Source organism: Budorcas taxicolor, chromosome 4 (genome assembly GCF_023091745.1).
Source record: "Budorcas taxicolor isolate Tak-1 chromosome 4, Takin1.1, whole genome shotgun sequence".
Classification (NCBI taxonomy): Eukaryota; Metazoa; Chordata; class Mammalia; order Artiodactyla; family Bovidae; genus Budorcas; species Budorcas taxicolor.
In genome coordinates, this window is record NC_068913.1 from 113594585 (window position 1) to 113617642 (window position 23058).

At 51.0% G+C, this 23058-nt stretch overlaps 3 non-coding genes across 3 annotated transcripts; all 3 read left to right on the forward strand.

Moving 5' to 3' along the window:
• The first annotated feature begins 9362 nt into the window (after positions 1-9362).
• On the forward strand, positions 9363-9434 carry TRNAC-GCA (transfer RNA cysteine (anticodon GCA)). Its single transcript has one exon. It is a non-coding gene; the product is annotated as a tRNA-Cys (tRNA).
• Positions 9435-20951: 11517 nt separating this feature from the next.
• On the forward strand, positions 20952-21023 carry TRNAC-GCA (transfer RNA cysteine (anticodon GCA)). Its single transcript has one exon. It is a non-coding gene; the product is annotated as a tRNA-Cys (tRNA).
• A 1234-nt stretch (positions 21024-22257) lies between these two features.
• TRNAC-GCA (transfer RNA cysteine (anticodon GCA)) lies at positions 22258-22329 on the forward strand. Its single transcript has one exon. It is a non-coding gene; the product is annotated as a tRNA-Cys (tRNA).
• Positions 22330-23058: the final 729 nt, after the last annotated feature.

The window sequence follows — 23058 nt, forward strand, 5'->3', positions numbered from 1 at the left end:
TCAATAGATGTTCAAAGGACCTTTCTTTACAATAAAATGAATCAATGGAGACTGCGTGACCTGGAAGGATGGAACCTGGTTTGACCCCAGAGTCAGCTCTGGGTCTCGGGTGCCTCTTTCGTAAAGTAGAAGTTGGGGTTCTGGTGTTAAAGGCCCTTAAGAACTGTGACGGTGGCGGAACCTTGGCTGCCTTATTGCCCAGTAAATATGCTGGACTCAAATGAGTGCACGTCATCTGGTTCCTGCTCTCTGGAAGTCAGCGGAGATGTGGGAAGTCTCCGCCCCCCACGGGAGTGGACTGCTCAGCAGGACCCCGGGAGCCACGTTAGGGCTCACGCCGCAGGGGCGGGGCCTCAGGGCCGGCCAATGGGGGTGGGCTCTGGGATTGCACGGGGGGCGGGGTTTCCTGGTCCGGCCAATGGGGAGCTGCCTCTGGCCGTGGGGGGAGGGGCGGGGGGCCGGGACCCTGCTTGCAGACCTGGGGCAGCCTTCGCTGTGCTCAGTTGGTTTACTTGCTGTCCTACCCGGAGGTTCTTGTGTTCCCACGTGCCTCGGGCAGCCCGCCAACCGGGGAGCCCAAGGGCTGGCCTGCGTGGGGCGTCCGCAGTGGAGGCGGCGACTCCTTGGCCTGGCCTCATGGTGTTGGGCCCATGGTCTAGGTGGCCCAGCTCCCGTGAGGGCGGCCCTCACAGAGGATACCCTGCCCACACCCTGCCCTCCTGGAATTGGAGAGGTTCAGCCTGGGTAGTGTCAGTCGCTCAGTCGTGTCTGACTCTTTAGGACCCCCACGGACTGTAGCCCACTAGGGTCCTCCGTCCATGGGATTCTCTAGGCAAGAATACTGGAGTGGGTTGCCATTTCCTTCTGCAGGGGACAGGGATCGAACCTGGGTCCCCCGCATTGCGGGCAGATTGTTTACCGACTGAGCCATAGCCTGGGTAGAGGAAAGGGGACGTAAACAGCACTTGAGGCTGAAGGGTGTCTGAGCTCACAGGATAAAAATCCCTTCTTTCTCGGCCCCAGTTTGCTCACCTGCAGACAACCACATTTCCGAGGTTCCCGCCAGCTTTGACATCCTTGGATCCTGCTCGGGATCGGGATGTGGGGCGGATGAACTGACTATCCTCACTCCAGAGATGCTCCAGGGGCCCCTTCCTGAGGATCTGCCTTTTAGCTGTCACCCCTCTGAGGGCTTACCTGTGGCTCAGGCGGTAAAGAATCTGCCTGCCATGCGGGGAAACCCAGGTTTGACCCCTAGGTCTGGGAGATCCCCTGGAGAAGGAAATGGCAACCCACTCCAGTATTCTCACCTAGAGAATCCCATGGACAGAGGACCCTAATGGCTACAGTCCGTGGGGTTGTGAAGAGTCCGACATAACTGACACTTTCACTTTTCCTTTAACTGATGAGCTCAGGGAGATCATGACCCCATTCGCATCCCCTTCCTAAGCTAAGGTCAGTGATGTTGTCTGGGGAGGTGATTCCCACTCCAGTCCAGGCCCTTGGCTTCCTTCTGTCAGCAATTTTGCCTCTAGCTGTGTGAGGGTCCCAGAAAGCTCTTCTAGGTCTCAACTCTGATTCCTATCAGGATGTATTTGGGTGCCTGCTCACTCTTTTATGCAAGTAAGCAGGGTGTCCCTCCTATTGCTGCAAGAGGGAGTCTGTGTCAGAGGATTTGGGGCTAGTGTCTCAACCTCTGGTTTTTTTACAGAACTTGCAAGCCCGTGTGCTGGACACACAGTGAGGCCCATCAATACCAAACATTAGAGTTTGGAACAGAGAAAGGCTTATTACAGATTTGTACAAGGAGATGGGTAGCTCCTGCCCTAAGAACCCCAAAGTTACTGAAAGCTTTCAGCAAGTCTCTCTAAAAGCAAAAGGTGAGGGGTGGGTGTGGCTAGTTGCAGACTTACTGTCAGATCTTTTGTTCTTGAGATCTGGTCATGATCGGGGAACGATGTTCCTATAAATCTCTACCAGATGAATGCTGTTCTCTGTCCTGACAAGAAAGGGCAAAGCCCCAAGGTACAATTTTCACCCTCCCAGGTCCCAGTCCTGGCTAAGAGAAGGCAGATCTCAGTCGAAGGAGCAGGTTCCACACCCTGCCCAGCTGTCATCCCTGAGGGAGCCAGGCTTTCAACCCAAATGGCCCCCAGTCTCCTCAGGCGGACCAAAGGGGGAGACCAGGTCTCACAGACTATGACCAGACAGATGGTCACTGCTATTAGGTCACAGAGGGGAGAGGTTCCCACTGCCTCAAGGCCTGGAACGAGGCTGATGGCCTTAGTAAGGGCTCTGGAGCCCTTCAGGACAGTGCCCAGTCTGTTCCCTGAGCCCTCCTGCTCACCTGCTGGCCCAACAAGGAAGGAGAAGGCCTGAATCTCCCTCTTAGCTCACTCTCCACCTGATGACCACCACACCAATGACCCTTGACTGAGTCACTTCCCCAGTGGTCCCTCACCGACTGTTACCAGTGGGCAGGTAACCAATAGCCGAGCAGGACAACTAATGGTGTGGCTCACTGACTTTTGGATGCTTGTGGGCGGGGCCCACTGAGGCACCAGGCAATGGCTGAGCAAAACCTGTTGCCTAGTAACAGGGTGCAGAGTAATGAGGCCCAGCAATGGCTGACTGCCAAGGGCCATGCTCATCCTGCTCTGTTACAGTTTGACTGAGCCCATCCCTGGCCAGTGTGACAAGGGCTATCAAGATTTTTGTAACAGAGCACAGCCATTACTATGTGTGCCCTTAATCTGTGTCCCGTTGCTAGGCAACGGTTATAGGGGGCGGGCCCATTAGTGGTCCTGCTCAGCCATTGGTGGGGAGTCCTGCTCACCCATTGCTGCAGTGGGCCCCTCCCACAAGCAACCAACAGCAAATAAACCACCGAGGGTTAGTGGGCCGTTCAGCCAACTGTTGGTAGAGTAGTGGTGGTCAGGCAAAGAGTGAGGTAAGCAGGTGAGCGGGGGGCACGCCGGGAACAGGCTGGGGCCTGTGTCCAGCAGGGCTCCAGAGCCTTCATCAAGGCCACTGACAGAACCCAGGCCTTGAGGCAGCGCTGAACCTCACCCCCTTCCCCACCTCTGTGATCTAAGGCAGCAGCTGTCTTTATAGGATGCCCCTGCCATCTGGGCGACCTGAGGGCCGGCTGAGCCGTGGACACAGTCTCCCTCAGCGATGATGGCTGGGCATGGTCTGGGGACCCGGCCCTGAGGGAGCCAGCTGAGACCAGCCTGTTAACCAGGCCCTCAGACCTGAAACGGTGAAAGCTGCATCTGGGGACCGAGCCCTTTCTTGTCAGAAGAGAGGATTACATTTGTTAGAGATTTACAGATATATGTTGACCTGAGTGTGACCTGACCTCGGAGCACAAAGGATCTGACCCCAAGACGTTTGTAACAACTCACCCAGCTACTCCCTCCCCTTTCCTAGAAAAGGGCTTTGCTGAGGGCTTTCGGGGAGTTGGGGCTTTTTAAGGCATGAACCACTTGTCTCCTTGTGGGACCCTCAATAAAACCTTTCTCTGTTCCAAACTCCAACCTCTTGGTATTGTTTTGCTTCACTGAGTCGGACACATCAACTTGTGTTTCGGTAACAATTTTTCTGTTTCTGAAGGTAGAGGAGTCACCTCCTGGTAGACATAACTTCAAAGTGGTTTAGATCCATGCCTGGAGGCCAGACTTGTGAGGAGATCAGCTGTTGTTCCCTAACCTGTGAAGGCGGAACCTGCCTCCTGCAGGCTACACCTTACACTGGGCAGAGACCAGACTCCGAGATGGAGCAGCTATGCTGTGGGAGAACGCGAGAAGGGACAAGGGTGTGGTGACCGACCAAACGGGCCTGCAGAGCTGACCCCACCTCCTCCCTTTCCTCCCTCATAGAGGGTGCCACCACCAACCCTTGCTGCCCACCCTTTCGGAGATGGTGTGGGGAGGCCCTGGAGCCTGGGTCTCAGGATGAGGGCGGGCCTGGCTCTCACCTTTGCCTGCAGAGGGCAGCCTGGCGGCAGGGGTCCGTGTTTCTGGAAAAACAGAGACAGAGGAGGGTGGGATAAGCCGCTTGCAGTCACATGGCCGATTGTTAGGGCAGATCCAGGGAGCGGCGTGCCACTTACCACACAAACGTCACCGTGGCCTGAGATGGTCCTGGGAGCATGGAGGAGGGCAGACCAGACACCCCGTCCTGAGGTCGAGAATGGTGTCATGCAGCAGAGTCCTGATGGCAAGGCGATCGTGGGCTGGAGAGTGGTCTGCCTCTGAGACCTTCTCCGACCTGTGTCTGCCCCCACGTCTCTCCACACCTGCTCCCAAGTCCTCACTCTGAGCTCCAGTTTCTGCTTTCTTCTGTCTTCTCCTCGGCTTCAGGCTCCTTGTGAGAAGGCGCTGAGTCTTCCTGGAATGTCCCCAGCACTTAACACAGTGCCTGACATATGTGAGTAACAAATAATGAGTGCTTATTAAATGAAGGACGAACCAAAAGGAGCTCAGTTTTCTCCATCTTTCAAATAATAGCATTGGATCCAAGGCCCAATGCAGTTTTCAAGGCTTTTTTAAAAAAGAGGAATCTTTTATTCAAATGACACAAGGCAAAGTGGGACCACCTTGACTGAAGCAGGGGACAGGACTCCTGGAGCCCTGTTCTCTCAGGACATAAAGAATCGTGCCAAGACACCTGTCCATTGCTTTCTAGACTTTGACATTTTCTTTGGGGAGAAAAGTTTGCCTTTAAGCTGGTCCTTTGATTAGGTAAATTAAATCACCATGAGCTCAGACCTGGAAAGAAGGTGGTGTACTCAACCAGGGTATTGAGTAGGTCGCATATAAATCTGGTGGTAAAAGTAGCATTTTCAGACTCCTGCTGGGGCAGGGTGGCCCCTGTGGGTTTCTGACCTGTCTGTGAGTGCTGTTACTGCAGGAACCGGGGTGCCACTTCCTCCACAGCAGTGCGTGGAGTGAGCTGGGCCCGGCACTGCAGTCAGCCATAGCCACCAGGGCTGGGTTCCTACAGCAGTTGTGGAAGAACTGGGCTGTTTGGTGGTTCCCATGGAGATGCCAAGCAGGCAAGGCCTGGTTGAGGTGCCCTGGGAGCAGAAGCCCCCCAGCCCCGGCTCACCTCTGCTGAGCTGTGGAGCCTGGGGGTTTTCTCCTGAGTGGGGGCTCAAGTGAGCACTAGGAGGTGGAGGCGTGAGGTCCAAGGGGCACCTGGGGCCCACCGTGGGATCTAGGTCCCTGGGGTTTCAGCAATTACTTTCTTGCATTCCACCCTCTCTGAAAGCGTTTCCAGATTCATCAGGAGATAGCTCCGCTTCCTGCCTGCCCCTCCGCTGCCTGACCCCCAGAACAGGCCCTGCTCGTGGGGGCTGCTTCCACACCCTCTGGCCCAAATCTTGGGCTGACAGTACGTGAGCAGATTGCTTTATTTACTCATGTTTCCAGGGGCCGGCTTCTCCTACTGGGACTCTAGGCAAGGTGCAGACTGCATTCTCCCTCGGGAGATCTGGGTTACAAAGTTCTAGCATGTTCCTTGGGGAATTCAGAGGCAGGTCCACATTGGAGAACCAAGGCTGGAGAACCCTCTGAGCAGACACTAACCAGCCTCTAACCTTTGAAAGTTTTTTGGTTTTTTTTTTTGATTCTGCAAATGTGTTTTCACAAGAGTACATTCTCACCAAGAAAATGTGTGCAGATGAAGCTGAAGGGCTCTCTGTGCCTGCCACCCTCCATCCTCCACCCTCTCCCCCAGGCCCCTACTATTTTCCTTCTGGTGTGTAGCCTTTCAGGCTTCTTTCTCATGCATATTCATACAGGTAGGTAGTGCAGAAAAACACAGGGTTTAAAAAGCACACATACCATAGTCTGTGTATCATTCTGCAGCTTGCTGTCTTCACTGAGGAATATGTCTTAGGGACCTTTTCCTGTTGGCACCTTTTGATCAGATGCACCCTCGGAGCTCCTGGATTTGGCTGCGTGGTAGGAACTTGGTTGTTAGAGTCCTGATCTAAGTGTGGCAGCCAGTAACAGTAAATGACTAGAACTCAATGAATTCAGTAAAGTTGCAGGATATAAAATTAACACACAGAAATCTGATGATATCTATATACTAGCAAAGATCAAAAAGAGAAATTAAGGAAACAATCCTATTTACCTTCACATCAAAAAGAATAAAATACCTAGGAATATACCGACCTAAGAAGACAAAGGACCTATATTCTGAAAACTTTAGGACACTGATAAAGGAAATTGAAGACAACACAAACAGATGGAAAGATATAGCATGTTCTTAGATTGGAACAATCAAGTTCTTAAAATGCCTGTACTACCCTAGGCAATCTACAGGTTCAGTGCAATCCTTATCAAATTGCAAATGGTATTTTTCACAGAGCTAGAACAACATAGTTTAAAATTTGTATGAAAATGCAAAAGACCCTGAATAGCCCAAGCTATCTTGAGAAAGAAAAAGAAACTGGAAGAATCAGACCGCCGGACTTCAGACTATCCTATAAAGCTACAGTAATTAAAACAGTATGCTACTAGCACAGAAACAGACATCCAGGTCAGAGGAGCAGGGTAGGAAGCCCAGAAATAAACCCACGAACCTACGGTCAATTAATTTTTGACAGAGGAGGAAAGAAAATACAATGGAGAAAAGACAGTCCCTTTAATAAGTAGTGCTGGGAAAACTGGACAGCTATATCTAAAAGAATGAAACTAGAACATTCTCTAACACCATATTAAATAAACTCAAAATGCGTTAAGCACCTAAATGTAAGACCAGACACTATAAAACTCCCAGAGGAAAGCATAGGCAGAACACTCTTTGACATAAATTGCAGCATATCTTCTGGATCTGTCTTCCAGAGTAATAGAAATAAAAACAAAAAATAAACAAATGGGACCTAATTAAACTTAAAAGCTTTTTCACAGCAAAGAAACGATAAACAAAACAAAAACACAACCTACAGAAAAGGAGAAAATAGTTACAAATGATGTGACCAATGAAGGATTAACTTCCAAAATATACAAACAGCTCATGCAACTCAGCATCAAAAAAAAAAAAAAAAAAAGAACTCAATCAAAACATGGGCAGATGACCTAAATAGCCCTTACTCCAAATGCTCAACATCGCTAATTATTAGAGAAATGCAGATCAAAACGACAGTGAGGTATCACCACACCGAGACCAGAATGACCATCAAAAAAGTCTACAAACAATAAATGCTGGAGAGGGCGTGGAGAAAATGGAGTCCTCCTATACTGTTGGTAGGGATATAAATTGGTACAGTCACTATGGAAAAATGGTATGGAGGTTCCTTAAAAAGCTAAAAATGAAATTGTCATATGATCCTGTAATCTCAACCCTGAGCACTTATCCTGAGAAAATTATAATTCAAAAAACACACCAATGTTCATTGCAGCACTGTTTACAATAGGCAAGACATGGAAGCAACCTAAATGTCCATTGACAGGTGAGTGCTGTGTGTATGTATATATATATATATATATTTGAAAAGAATGAAACAATGCCATTCATGGCAACACGGATGGACCTAGCAATTATCACACTAACTGAAGTAACCCAGACAAGGACAAATATCATAATATCATATGATATTGCTTACATAGGAATCTAAAAAGATGCAAATGAACTTATTTACAAAATAGACATAGACCCACAGACACAGGAAAAAAGCTTACTGTTACCAAAGTGGAAAGGGGTAGTGGAGGGGTAAATCAGGAGTTTAGGATTAACACATACACACTCCTATATATAAAATAGATAACCAACAAGGACCTACTGTATAGCGCAGGGAACTATACCCATTAATTTGTAATAAACTGTCAGTCGTGTCTGACTCTGCCATCCTATGGACTGTAGCCCGCCGGGTTCCTGTCCAAGGGATTCTCCAGGCAAGAATACTGGAGTGGGTTGCCATGCCCTCCTCCAGGGGATCTTCCCGACCCAGGGATCAAACCCAGGTCTCGTAATGTCTCCTGCATTGGCAGGTGGGTTCTTTACCACTAAGGCCATCTGGGAAGCCCATAAGGGAAAGAATCTGTAAAAGAAAATATATGTGTCTATATATGTATAACTGAATCAGATTGTTATACACCTGAAACTAACTCCACATTGTAAGTCAACTACAATGTTTTTAAAAAGTGTGGCAGCCAGGAGCAAGTGGCTGGGCTGGCTGTGTCAAAGTTTCTTCCATGAGCTACAGAAAGGGAAGAGCTGTACCCTGTAGTCCTGGGGGCACAATCTGGCATAGTGTTTCAAGATCTGGGGGGCCATTAGATATTGGTGGTCTGGCATGATCTCCATTCATTCATTTATTTAACAACAACAACAAAAAATGTGCCTACCTTGGGCAGGAAAAAGGAGCAGTCATTATTCCCTGCTCTTAAGGTGGGCCTTAGAAGTTGGCACAGGGCTTCCCTGGTGGTGCAGTGGTTAAGAACCTGCCTGCCAAAGCAGGAGACACGGGTTCAATCCCTGATCCAGGATGATCCCGCATGCCCACAGAGCAACTAATCTGGGCCGTGTAGGGCGTCTGCTGACTCCAGCAGCAGAAACAATAGACTGCTCTCCTCTTTCACGCAGTAGACTTGACCAGTGAGCCCAGAGCTGCAGAGTTGGCCCCCTGGGCTGTGTCCTGGCTCCACTTGACTTCTTTCGGGGGAGTCACCCCCACCTCCCTGTACTGTAGACATGGATTCTGAGTGGGAGCGGATACATTCTTACATGACATCACTCCTGAAATAGTTGTATCACTCAACTCCCTGTGGTTGCACTAGAACCCCAGCCAGGGCAATAAGGGTCCAGCTCTAGGATTTTTCAGAATTCAACACTTTTCTCCCTGGCATCCCAAGTGTGGTGACGTACACCTAGAGGTGTTTGATGTGGGAGTCTCAGCTGCCTGGAGAGGTTTGTTTGAGAGATTAAAGCTAATTTGAGAAGGAAGCAAAGAAAAAAGCTGAACGGAGAGTCCTGATAACTTTTGAATTTCCGAAAGTCAGTTTCTTCTCTGATCTAAATTTCTTTAAGATTTGTTTTCGTGTTCATCCTCAGTCCTGTCCAACTCTTTGCAACTCCATGGACTGTAGCCCACCAGTCCATGGGGTTGTCCAATCCCTCCATCCATGGGATTCTCCAGGCAAGAGTCCTGGGGTGGGTTGCCATTTCCTCCTCCAGGGGATCTTCCTGACCCAGGGATTGAACCCGGGTCTCCTGTGATCTCCTGCATTGCAGGCTGACTCTTTACCCACTGAGTTTGTTTAATCAGTTGATATTTAACTCTGCCACTGATTGTCAGTGTTAGCATGATATGATTCTGGACCTGAAATATTAGCTAGACAGTTGTGACTGGGGGTATAGCTCAGTGGTAGAGCATTTGACTGCAGATCAAGAGGTCCCTGGTTCAAGTCCGGGTGCCCCCTTGTTTTCTTCACTCACAGAACCCACCTTAGGGCTCATCTTTCAGGAGAGAGTATTTGGGGGGAAAAGGTGAGAAAGGGGAGATTAATGAAGAGCTAGAGAGATGGATGCTGGGTAAACAGACTCAACAGATGTCCACTAGAGGGAGTGAACAGATTGAGACTTGAGACAACAAAACCACGTCTGGCCCTGCATGGTCTGGGCTGGAGGAGACAGGACAGGAAGGAGAGACGCTACACTGCTGCTGATGGCAAGAGGAGCTGATCCAAGCCCTGCTCCCTCTCCTGGGCCCCAGCTCTCGCTGCCTTCTCTTTCCCCTCCCTCTTGCTGTGCACAAGGTGTTTGCAAGAAAATCATTTCTCATCAGCCTGCACATCTCGGCTCAGTTCACAAAGGACTCTTGGCTTTGCGGGCAGAGACTAACCTTGACGGGCTGAAACCACGATGATCACACTGTCCCTCGGCGGTTGTATCTGCAGTGGGCACAGTTCTCTGAACCATGAACCTCCTTAATCAGCCAGGGGTCCTCAGTACCTGGCACAGATGGGAACACGGTAGGGGCTCAAAGGATGTCTGTTGAGGGACTTCCCTGGTGACCCAGTGGTTAAGACTCCATGCTCCCAATGCAGGGGGCACAGGTTTGATTCCTGGTGGGGGAGCAAAGATCCCACATGGCACAGCCCAAGATAAAAAGAAAAATCTGTTGAAGACATGACCTGGCTACAGGGCCCTCCCCACTCTCCCTTCTCCATGTCTGACCTCCAGAGTCCCTTCAGCATCCTTTCCCTTCTCACTACAGCCTTGCCCCCAGCCTTCCCCGGGTGCAAATCTGGAAATGAAGTCCTTGCTGAAAAGGCTCAGAGAGAGGGTGGGCACCTGGAGAAGGCCCTGCAGGTCAGCACCAGGCTCTGGGGAATCCAAGCTGGTAGAAAAACACGGAGCTTGTACAGAGATACCTGGAATTTTTCACGTGTGGTTCGGCCACCTGGCCCAAGTCCTGTCCTTCCTTCGGCCCTAAACTCAGAGGAGCTCATTTCCCACCTTGAGGAGGTAGGGGCACTTCACACAGCTGCTCATGTAGGATTTATTTTCCTGTCTTTCATTCAACAAATATGAATTAAAATACTTACTATGTACTAGATTTGGAGCTTCCCAGACGGTGCTGGTGGTAAAGAACCTGCCTGCCAGCGTAGGAGACACAAGAGATGTAGGTTCGATCCCTGTGTCTGGAAGGTCCCGGAGGAGGGCATGGCAACCCACTCCAGTATTCTCACCTGGAGAATCCCATGGACAGAGGAGCCTGGCGGGCTACAGTCCATAGGGCCGCAAAGAGTCGGACACGACTGATGTGACTTAGCACGCACGCATGGCGTACCAGATTCAGGCTCAGGGTTAAGCATCCTTAAGAAAAGTGAGGCGGGATCCCTGTTCTCAAGGGGCTCATGGACCAGCGTGTGGGTCCACTGTGGTGCAGAAAGCAGGCGCCTGAGATGTGTATCTTGTGCTCATCAGTGAGGCTGCTGCCTTCGAGGTCTTGATTTCAAGCACAGTACGGACCATCACCGCTGTCTGCTGACCTTGCCATGCCTTCTTTCAAGGCACCATATGGCTTTTCATCACCTGCCTCCCCTCCCCGTGTTCTCTCCTCTTGCCCACACAGCTTGGATCCCTTGGCCCAGCGAATCAACAGCTCTCTTTCAAATCTCTTACGTATCCGGCCCTCTCTCCCTGAATGGAATCTACCTGGCAAAATCACAGTGCAGGTATTCACTTATTCCATGCCCACATCCAAGCAGCCGGACATTGCTGGGGACAGTCACCCAGCCGTCTTGACAAACTTCACCTGTGACCAAAATCTCAAGTTAGTATTGGATGTAGCTAGGGTGGCAGTAGTGGTAAAGAATCCGCCTGCCAATGCAGGAGACACAAGAGAGGCAGGTTCAATCCCTGGGTTGGGAAGATCCCCTGGAGGAGGAAAGGGCAACCCATTCTTGCCTGGGAAATCCCACAGACAGAGCCTGGTGGGCTACAGTCTATGGGGTCACAGCATCAGATGTGAGAGAGCACACAGCACACACACACACATACACAAACACACACACACACAGGAGTCTTGTATATGCTTGCTTTCTCACTTTCTGAGACAGCTTCTTCACCTCTTCTATGCTCTTTTCAAATTCTCAACACTCCCTCCCTCTCCCCTACTGTAGCCGAATATCTTAACTATTCAGACAATGGATGCAATTAGATGAAAACTATTTCCACCTTTCTCCCATTAATTCCAAGCAACCAGTCTGTCTGCATTCATAGCAGCTGCCTTCGGCTCTGTTAAGAAGAAATGTTTTCATTCTCATCTGTCAAGGTCAATCTATCACTTGTGAATTAAACTCGCTTCTTGCCTCCTCAAGAACCCCACTGCGTTTTCTCTCTCCGGCATCAACGTTTAATTCCTCTCTACAGGATTGTGTTGTCTTAGGCGCACCACATGCCTTAATATCACCCACCTTTTTAACCACTGGGCCACCAGGGAAGTCCTGATTGAGGCTTTGGGTGTTTTTCTTTAATATTTAGTGCTGGCAGTGCTGGGTCCTTGCTGCCGTGCGGGCTCTCTCTAGTTGTGTCGAGCAGGGGCTACTCTCTAGCCGTGGTGCTCAGGCTTCTCCCTGCGGCGGCTTCTCTTTTTGCAGAGCGCAGTCTCTAGGGCGCGTGGGCTGCAGTAGTTGCCGCGTGTGGGCTCAGCATATTCAGCCCCCCAGGCTCTAGAGTTCAGGCACAGTAGTTGTGGCGCACATACCTAGTTGTTCCGTGGCATGTGGGTTCTTCCCGGGCCAGGGATCGAACCCGTGTCTCTTGTATTGGCAGATGGACTGTCTACCACTGAGCCACCGGGGAAGCCGTAGCACTTACTTTTGAAAAAGCCTCTCTTGATCCGTTGGAGAAGGTGATGGCACCCCACTCCAGCACGCTTGCCTGGAAAATCCCATGGACGGAGGAGCCTGGTGGCCTGCAGTCCATGGGGTCGCTAAGAGTCGAACACAACTGAGCGACTTCACTTTCACTTTTCACTTTCGTGCATTGGAGAAGAAAATGGCAACCCACTCCAGTGTTCTTGCCTGGAGAATCCCAGGGACGGGGGAGCCTGGTGGGCTGCCGTCTGTAGGGTCGCACAGGGTCGGACACGACTGAAGCGACTTAGCAGCAGCTCTTGATCCGTGACCCCTCTAGTTCCTGCCCAGTTTCTCTGCTCCCATTTCCCAGAAGACGGCTCAGAAGAACTGTCTGTACCTGCCGACTCCACTTTCTTATATCCCACTCCAGTCCAGTTTTCATTGTATTAATACCTGGTCCATTGAAATGGCCTTCATCAAGGTCATCAGTGACCTGTATTTGAGTAATATTTTGCTGACAGCAGAGACCAGCTCTCTCTCTGCTCTCTACTTAGCCTCTTGCACTTTTACAAGGATGACCACTCCATCCTCAATACTTGTGAAGGCTAAGCTTTCCAGACACCTCACTTTGCTTCCATCCTGCCCCACGGGGTGCTATTTCTCTGCCTTCCTGTCTAGCTCTCCTCTTCCACCAGCCTGGAAATGTTGGGACACCCAGGGCGATGTCCTGGCCTGACTTCTCACCTCTTAGTCCTGTGGCTTCAAATTCCTGTAACACGTTGGTGACTTATGTCGATGATTTACGTCCCCAGCCTGGACCACTCCTTACCCTCCAGATTTGAATACCTACCTCCCCTGGGTTACCTAATGGGATTCTCTAGCTTAATTTATCCTACCCTCACCCCAGTCTGCTCCTTCCTAACCCTACTGCAGTAGAACACAGGGGCCCAAACCTGCCCAGCTGCCCCACCGAGAGCCTAGTGTGGCCCCTGACTCTCCTTCTCCGGGTTCACACCCAGCCTGTCAGTGACTCCCAGCAGTTCCTCCTTCAGAACGCTCCCCACCCCACCAACTGTCTCCAGCCTCATCTCCTGGGTTGCACTGTCCTCCCCTCGAATCCATTCTCCCCGCAGTGGCCGGAGCGAGATCTCGTTCCCCTGCCGCTCCAAACCTCTGATGGCTTCCCCTCGAGCAGACAGAAATAGGAATGAAACCCAAGAGCTTGATAGCAACCCTGGCGTCCTGCAGGGAGAGCAGCCATCTGGGGGGGCTCCTGGAAGGCTCTCCAGGTGGAGGCAAGCACACCCCACCTCAATGAAACTGCGTTGTCACCCACCCCTTCCCACCCAGATATCCTGGGAACATCCCTCTTTTCCTAGAACAGGGCTGCAAACGCCCAGGACACTTCACCACCTGCCTCTCTCCTCCTCAGGCTCCATCAGTTACTGCACGGAGAGGACCACGAGCTCCGACACTCCTCCTCGAATCACCAAGACCTCCAAGGTGAAGGCGCAAGTGTGGCTGCGCTGACGTTGTCTGCCATGATTCACGCTAGTGGTCCTGGCCCCAGCCTTGCTTCCCAGTGCAAGTCCAGCCATCAGGAATACAGAGACATGTGTGATGATGGAGGTGTGCATGAGGCCCCGGGGGAGTCAGAGCAGGAGGCAGTGGGGGAGTGGGGGTCTCTACAGACACAGTGACACGTGACCTTGGCTTAACCAACAGTTGTTTGAGACCAGAAGGGTCTGGTTGGCGGATTCTGGGGGTGGCGAGTGTGGAACATTCCTGGCAGACCAGCAAAAGAGCTTGGTCATGGAGCCAGGCTGAAAAGACAGGGAGGGGTTTTCCATGTCATCCTCTGATACACCTGACTTGCGCAGTTACCTAAAGCTTGGATATTTAGGTCGTTTCAAATTCCTTTCCATTTTAGGGAGACTTGTGATGGACAGGGAGTTTGTTAAGGAATCTTCCCTGGTGGCTCAGGTGGTAAAGAATCTGCCTACAATGCAGGAGACCTGGGTTTGATCCTTGGGTTGGGAAGATCCCCTGGAGAAGGGAAATGCTATCCTCTCCAGTATTCTGGCCTGGAGAATTCCATGGACTGTATAGTCCATGGGGTCACAAAGAGTCAGACACGACTGAGCGACTCACACTTTCACTTTCACTTTCACTTGGCCATTTTGTAACATTTTAGCAATAGTCCTGAGAGCTAATGTTTGTTGAATATTTACTCTGTTACAGGGACTTCTAAGTGACCTGTTTCATTTAGCATCCACACAAGCACCAGAACAGGTACTACCGGTTTTCCCATTTTGTTGTTGAGTTCAGTCACTGAGTCCTGTCTGACTCCTTGCAACCCCATGGACTGCAGCATGCCAGACCTCCCTGTCCCTCACCCTCTCCTGGAGTTTGCCCAAGTTCACGTCGGTTGAATCCGTGATGCCATCCAGCCATCTCATCCTCTGCTGCTCACTTTAAAGATAGGGAATTAGAAGCTCATAGAGGTGAAATGACTTATACATGATCCCACTGCTAGTAAGTGGTTAAAACCAGGATTGAAACTCAGGACTGGAGTCAACCCAGTTCTCTCTGATTCCAGGGCCCTAGGATTCCTGCTGTTCTGTTGTTGTTATTATTATTACAGTATGCTCATAATGCTCACTTGGTTCTCTTGCTCCAACTCTTTGTGACCCCATGGAATGTAGCCCACCAGGCTCTTCTATCCATGGACTTTCCAGGCAAGAATACTGACTGATCTCCTACACCAGGGGATCTTCCCAACCCAGGGATTGAACCTGCATATCTTGGGGTCTCCTGCATTGGCCGGCAGATTCTTTACCACTGGTGCCCCCTGGGAAGCCCCTGGTCCCTTGCTAGGAGTCCCTTTTGTTTTCACACAATAACTGAGGTCCCCCAGAGGCCAGGACTCACAATAGCTTCATCCCTTCCATCCTCCCTACTATCCTGGGTGTCCTTCCCCAAACAGGATGATCAAGGTAGCTTGAGAGGACATAGAGCTGACCCAAGGTCAGCAGAGGGAGGTTTGGGGAAGGGTGTTGGCCAGAGGGTGAAGTCCCTGTAGGATGCCTCCCAAGAGCAGAGGCACCTCATGGGATCTGGACACTGGGGTGCAGACCTCAGCACAGGAAGAGCTCCCTGGTTCTAGAGCAGGCTCATGGGGAGCTGGGCCCTAGAAGGGGGTTATCAATGACTGCCCCAGGGTGCCTCACCCCTAGAAGGAAGGCAGGGAGCCTGATGAATTGTGGGCTGAGGTCCCACCCCGGGTGAGGGGGTAACCCAACAGGTATGTATTGGGCTCTGTAGGGAGAGGGCTCAGTTTTGCACTGAGGGGACTTATTGCAGAGATTCAGAAACACATAGGGAAGACAGGAGTCCTGGGTTTGACTGATGTAATGAGTGATTAGACTGAGGGCACAGTTGGTGGAGGTGGGTGACCCACCTTGGCGTCAGCATTGGGTGGGAAGGTGGGCGGAAGCCAGGAAGAGGTGAGCAGCTGGGAGAACAGAAGACAGTCAGGGGGCGGAGCAAGGGGATGGTAGGGGGAGGAGACGAGGCTGTAGCGGGGTGGGGACCAGCAGAGGCCACGACGTGGGGGGCAGTTTCTAGGAATGACCAGTCCCGGCTGTGTCCTCTGGCCAATGAGGAGCTGAGGTCAAGGCGCTGGGGAACCAGGGATGGGGGAGGTCCACCAGCCCGGATGCAGAGGCTACCCCGCACTACCAGAGAGGCGGGAGAGGGGGGAGCAGAGGTCGCTGCATCCAGGCTGGAGATGGAGCCTCTGGCGGCTGCCCAGCCTTTGCCCAGCGAAGGGGTGCAAAGTGGGCTGTGCCGGTGGCAAGCGGGAACTTTTGAAAAGAAGTTCTTGAAAGACAGTGGCAGCCAAAAGGAGATGAGCAGGTGGGGACTGTGTCCCGGGAGTGAGGGGTAGCAAAGACCAGCAAATAGCTTGAGAGATGGTCAGAAGAGAGGGAGGCTGATATCCACCGCTCAGCTGGCCTCGGGGAGCTGGTGTGACCTCCCCGAGAGGCTCATGCTGCTGCTGCTGCTGCTAAGTCGCTTCAGTCATGTCCGACTCTGCGACCCCATAGACGACAGCCCACCAGGCTCCCCCATCCCTGGGATTCTCCAGGCAAGAACACTGGAGTGGGTTGACATTTCCTTCTCCACGAGAGGCTCGTAAGCACCCAAAAATGCAATCGGCATCATTAGTAATTAGAGAAACGTACATTAAAACCATAATGGCAGGCTCAGGGAGATGGGAAGCGGGGAGGCACCCAGAGGCTGTGGACCCCATAAGGGCAGATGATTCCAAGGGTTGACCTAAATCTCTTCTGCTTTCTTCTGTTTTCCCCATAAGATGGGTGGACAGGAGCAGCCAGTGCCCCTTCCAGGCGTGAAAGCAAATGCTCTGCTTGGTGCTGACAGTGCTGATGGCGGTCAAGGGGTGGGGAGGCTGCAGAGATTAGGGGAAGGGGGTGTGGGGGAGATGAATCGGCATGTGTGTCCCAAGTGGCGCCCAGAACCTGCCTCTCCTCTGCTTTTTCTCTCCATACTATTCAGTTCAGTTCAGTTGCTCAGTCGTGTCTGACTCTTTGCAACCCCATGGACTGCAGCATGCCAGGCCTCCCTGTCCATCACCAACTCCTGGAGTTTACTCAAACCCATGTCCATCAAGTCAGTGATGCCATCCAGCCATCTCATCCTCTGTCGTCCCCTTCTCCTCCCGCCTTCAATCTTTCCCAGCATCAGGGTCTTTCCCAATGAGTCCAATTCTTCACATCAGGTGGCCAAAGTATTGGAATTTCAGCTTCAACATCAGTCCTTCCAGTGAATAATCAGGGCCGATCTCCTTTAGAATGGACTGGTTGGATCTCCTTGCAGTCCAAGGGACTCTCAAGAGTCTTCTCCAACACCACAGTTCGAAAGCATCAATTCTTCGGCGCTCAGCCTTCTTCACAGTCCAACTCTCACATCCATACATGACCACTGGAAAAACCATAGCCTTGACTAGATGGACCTTAGTCGGCAACGTAATGTCTCTGCTTTTGAATTAAAATACTATTAATAGTCCCTTAGACTACTGTCAACACCCCAGGCAACCACTGATCTTGCCGCAGATTCATTTGATTTTTGAAAATTAATATTCTAGAATTTCATATAAATGGAATCAAGCCACCTGTACTCTCTCTCGTTCTCTGTGTTTTCTTTCTCTCTTCTGGTCTGGTTTCTTTTACTCAAGGTAATTGTTTGAGATGCAAGCCTATTGTAGTATGTATTGATAGTTCATTCATTGTTATTGAGGAGAAATGTTCCATTTCATGCATACACCACAATTTGTTTATTCCTTCACCTGTGGATAAATGTTTGAGTTGTTTCAATTTCTGGCTTTACTGAAAACATTACTGTGACATTTGTGCACAAGCACATGGATAAATGCTTTCAGTTCTCTTAGCTAAGTACTTAGGAGTGGAACAGCTAGATCCTATGCTAGCAGTATGTTTCATTTTTTAAGAAACTGCCAAACTGTTTTCCAAAGTGGTTATACCATTTTGTGTTTGCACAGCAGTGTATGAATCTTCTGGTTGCCCTACATCCTCACCAACATTTGTTATGGTCAATCTTTGTCATTTACATTCCAATGTAATGTAGTATTGGGTTTGCCAAAATGTTCGTTTGGGTATTTCCATGCAATATTATGGAAAAACCTGAATGAACTTTTCAGCCCAACTCTGTAGTAACTCATGTGGTTTTAATGTGCATTTCTCTAACTATCAATGATGCTGATGGCATTTGGGTGCTTATTGCTGTCATATATCTTCTGTAGTGAAGTATCTGCTCACATCTTTCATCCATTTTTTCATTTGGGTGGTTTGTTTTCTTCTGATGAGTTGTTAACATATTATGGTGCTGGGCTTATATCAGCTATGGCTTGCAAATACTTTCTCCCAGACTGTGACTTGTCTTTTCATTCTCCTAACGGTGTCTTACAAAGAAATGCTGATGCTGCTAAGTCACTTCAGTCGTGTCCGACTCTGTGCAACCCCCCATAGACGGCAGCCCATCAGGCTCCCCTATCCCTGGGATTCTCCAGGCAAGAACACTGGAGTGGGTTGCCATTTCCTTCTCCAAAGAATGAAAGTGAAAAGTGAAAGTGAAGTCGCTCAGTCGTGCCCGACTCTTAGTGACCCCATGGGGTGCAGCCTACCAGGCTCCTCTGTCCATGGATTTTCCAGGCAAGAGTACTGGAGTAGGGTGTCATTTCCTTCTCCAGCGGATCTTCCCAACCCAGGGATCGAACCCAGATCTCCCGCATTGTAGGCAGACGCTTTACTGTCTGAGCTAGCAGGGATGACCCCTCCAAAGAGCAGATGTTCTTAATTTTGAAGACAAACCAATTGAGCTTCCAGCATCATATCTGAGAAATTCTTGTTTAACTAAAAGCCACATCACCAACCTAAAGAAGACAATTTTCTTTAATGGTTGAAAATATGATATAATAATGAAACATTGCATGAAGTTTATTAAATAAAAGTCAAAATATTTGTTTTATGGTGTAGCAATGTAAAAACCGCCAGGTTTTTTCCCAACATAAAGCATCCTTTGAACATTTTGTGCAACAAATGAGTGGAGGGCCCTCTGGCTGGTCCTCTCTGTCCTCTCTCCCATCGGAGGAGCAGTTCTTGTGACTGTGGCTCAGCGAGAACACTCTCTCTCTTTTTAAACATTTATTTATTTATTTGGCTGCACTGGGTCTTAGGTACAGCATATGGGATCTAATTCCCTGACTGCGGATCGAACCTGGGCCCCCTACACTGGAGTGTGGAATCTTGGCCACTGGACGACCAGGGAAGTCCTAAGAACTCTCTTCACTCGTACAGAGCTTAGAACCCATGTTCTGTTTTCCTGAGTAACTGAACGTACTGAACATTTCGACTCTGCTTTATTAACTAGAACAATTTGGGAGAGCTGCCCCTTCGTATCCCAGTGTCTCTGTGGCTTGGTCTCTCCCACAGACTGTCCTCAGGGTGTCTCCTTTTGGTGGCCCACAGAGCGCTGTCTCCCCCTGGGCCTGTCCCTCCAAGCCCGGGATGCATGCCCTTTGCTACTTCAGCCCCTCAGGCCTGTTTCCTAGCAGAGCTCGTCAAAGAAGTCCCCTTCCTGGGGGGGCCTGGAGTGGCAGGCAGCAGCATGGGGTGGAGACTATAGGCTGGGGGTCTGACGTGGAGCAGGAGCCGGCCAGTGACCTCCTGCCAGGTCTCTGCCAGGCTGTGCTGCCAGGGAAAGTGCCCCCCCAGGCTGGGCTGACCTGGGCTCCTCTGGCCAGGGAGAGGGCCCCAGGACACCTGAGCAGGGACCAGTTCCAGCTCCGTCAGCTGTGCAGGAGCTGGTGCCACCTCCCACCCCTCCCCCGCTTGGCCCACTCTTCCCACCCCTCCCCCTTCCCACATGGAAGCTTACTCTGAAATCTCAATGGAGGGAGGTGGGTCCCAGTGGCCTGGAGATGCAGTGCTCACAGTAGGTGCGCAGCCACTCCAGGCGCCAGGAGAGCTCGCCACAAAACAGTCCATGGGGACTAGGTCCCTCTTCAGTATTTCTGGGCAAAATAGCTACTTCCCCAACTGCCTGCCATGCAGGAGACCCGAGTTTGACCCCTGGGTCGGGAAGATCCCCTGGAGGAGGGCATGGCAACCCGCTCTGGTGTTCTTGCCTGGAGAATCCCATGGACAGAGGAGCCTGGTGGGCTACAGTCTATGGGGTCACAAGAGTCGGACACGACTTAGAGACTAAACCACCACCACCGCCAAAGCCCATGAACCTCACAGACTCTCCCGGAGATGCTTCCATGGGGAGAGGACTGGGCCCTGGGAAGAGTTGATGGGGGACTCAAAGCCTGCTTGGGCTTCTCCGTCAGTGGCGGGGACAGGGAGTCCAGCTGTCTGCCACACCAACACCCAGCCTTTCGGATGAGAGGACCCTCCTCCCCAGCTGCTTCCCCGTTCCCACTGCTCAGGCAGAGCCGCCTGCCCTCCGCTATGAAGCTTGTTGCCCACCATCTTCCATGAGCCGGGAATTTACCAGCAAGTTCTCATAGTGTTCCACCCCCTGCACAAATCAATTTCCTCCTGGAGAGGGAATCCAGAGCTGGCTCACCTTATTTCTCCACCATATTTGCAGGTTGAGCAGATGAAGGGGGCTGAGAGAATGAAGTGCATGGTAAAGGGAGAAGGAGGGGGTCAGCTGTCCTCGGGGGTGGAGTCCTGGCCAGGTTCTTGCCCCTGCTCCGCTGCCTGGGCGGGGCCCCCTCTGCTCCTCAGCACCCTAGTGCAGGAGAGGATAAGGGGACCACAGCTCTGTTAGGTGGAGAAAGCACTGACTGCCCATCGCAGGGCAGATGGCACTGGGGTGGTAGACAGATTCAGAGAAATGGGAGGAGAGGGCTGTGTCTGGCACACAGAAGCTGGCGAGTAGGTGTTTAGGGGTGGATGAGTGAGTGAGCGGTGGCAGGGAGAGCCAGGCTGTCATGGGGCAAGCTGTCTGCTCCTGGGAGCAGGGCTATAAGAAAGTCAGGTGGCCAGATCAAGAGGTGCAATTAACACTGGACACAGGTCTGGGGGTATAGCTCAGTGGTAGAGCATTTGACTGCAGATCAAGAGGTCCCTGGTTCAAATCCAGGTGCCCCCTTCCTAACACTTTTTGCTGTGACAAGTAGTAAATATACATAAATACAAAGTCAATTAGGGAGCCCTGGGGCACTCCATAATGCACATGTTCAGTTGTGTCAACTCGTTGTCACTCCGCGGACTGTAGCCCACCAGGCTCTTCTGTCCATGGAATCTCTCAGGCAAGGATACTGGAGTGGGTTGCCATTTCCTTTTCCAGGGGATCTTCCCGATGCAGGGATTGAACCCACGTCTCTTATGTCTCCTGAACTGGCAGGTGGATTCTTTATCACTGTGCCACCTGGTTTCCTGGGGTACACCACAATGGTGTTCTAGTACACACGAGAGGGGTTCTTCACATAACCTGGGCAAACCTGTGTACCTACTCGTCTCTAGAATTAGACATCTAGGGTTTTAATTAACTGGGGTTATGACTGGTTGTGTGTGTGTCACAAGCCTTCCTCCACTGACAGTCGTGATGGCTGAGTCCCTCTCATTAGCAGTCCCTCTCATTGACTTCCGAAGCGTCTCCTGGGCTGAAGAGCATAGTCTCCATGTGATGTCAGCCTCGAGCCTGTCTGAGCTCCAGACACACCTGACCCAGTTATGTGTCTGTGTTTTCACTCCTCCTTTGTCTGGAAAGCCTCTCCAGCTGCTTCTTCCAGCAAATTCCTCACCCATTGCCTCCGGAAGTCCCTCCTGACTTCTCAGCTCTCACTTGCGGCTCCTACAGCTCTCTGCTTGGGCTTCCGCCACTCTTTGCAAATACTTCAGTTCATACCCTCGTCTTTTATTTGGATTAAGACTCTGAAGAACGGGAACAATGTATTCGTCTCTGTGTCCTCAACATGGATGATAGAGCCTGGCACCTAACACGCTTCATGAGTGTCTGTTGAGTGAATGAATGAATGAGTGAAACCATGAGCACCCTTCTTGAGTCCTCAGAGTATAGTGGAGGCACTGAGTCTGAGGTTCACTAAAGACCCGGAACCAACCAGTCTTGTCTTGATGTGCATGTGCTGGCTGAGGTAGAAACACTGGTATAGACTCAAATGACATTTCCAGGTGTAAAGGGTGGCGCCATGATCATGACTTGAGGAAGAGGAGGGCTGGAGGGGAAAGACGGGAAAGTAGACTACAGCGGAGAAGACATGCCACCTCCTGGGACGTGTGGAAATAGCAAAGTGAAGGCTAGGCACAGAGCCTGGCTGCAGTGCCAAGGGTGGAAAGGTGCCAGTGCAAGCTTAGTCATAAGAGGGGGTATAGCTCAGGGGTAGAGCATTTGACTGCAGATCAAGAGGTCCCTGGTTCAAATCCAGGTGCCCCCTGCTTTGCTGACATTTTTCAGTTACTGAAGCAGAGGATGTAATTTCAGCCCCTTCCCTTCCCTCCCACATTTGAACATTAAATTGACATGCTATGTCTTGTTGCAAAAATTCAGGGTTCACACTAGGACCAGCTCCAAGTATTCTCCCCTGACCATCATACAGACGGTAGATTAGGGGGTCATATTTCTCTGAAGAGGCTGAAGAAGTGGTCTTCTTCAGGGGGCTGAACCCCCCCCCCCCAACCTCCCCCAGGGGACTCTTGCCCTTCATGGCCGGTGTGCAGACTGCACGTTCTCATCTCAACCTCGCTGTAGCCTCCAGGCAGAAGGCTAGCTCTTTGCTCTTGCTGCTACCCCTTGAGAAGTATGGAGGGTGCTTAGACGTCTTCCTAGTTTCCAGAGGCGACTGTAAAACCATGGTGATTGGAAAACCATGGTAAAAGCAAAACCTCTTTCCTCTCCCTGGAAATTTCTCGAGGTGTTGCTCCCACAACAGATTTGACCACTTCACCCTCCTTTTTCTCCTATCACATTTCTTTCTTTCTTTCTTTTCCCTTTGATGAAGACCGATTTTAAAGTCTTTATTGAATTTGTCACAATACTGTTTTTGTTTCATGTTTTGTTTTTTGGCCATGAGGCATGTGGGATCTTAGTTCTCCCATCAGGATGGAACCCGCGCCCCTGCATTGGAAGGCAAAGTCTTAACCACTGGGCTGCCAGAGAAGGACCC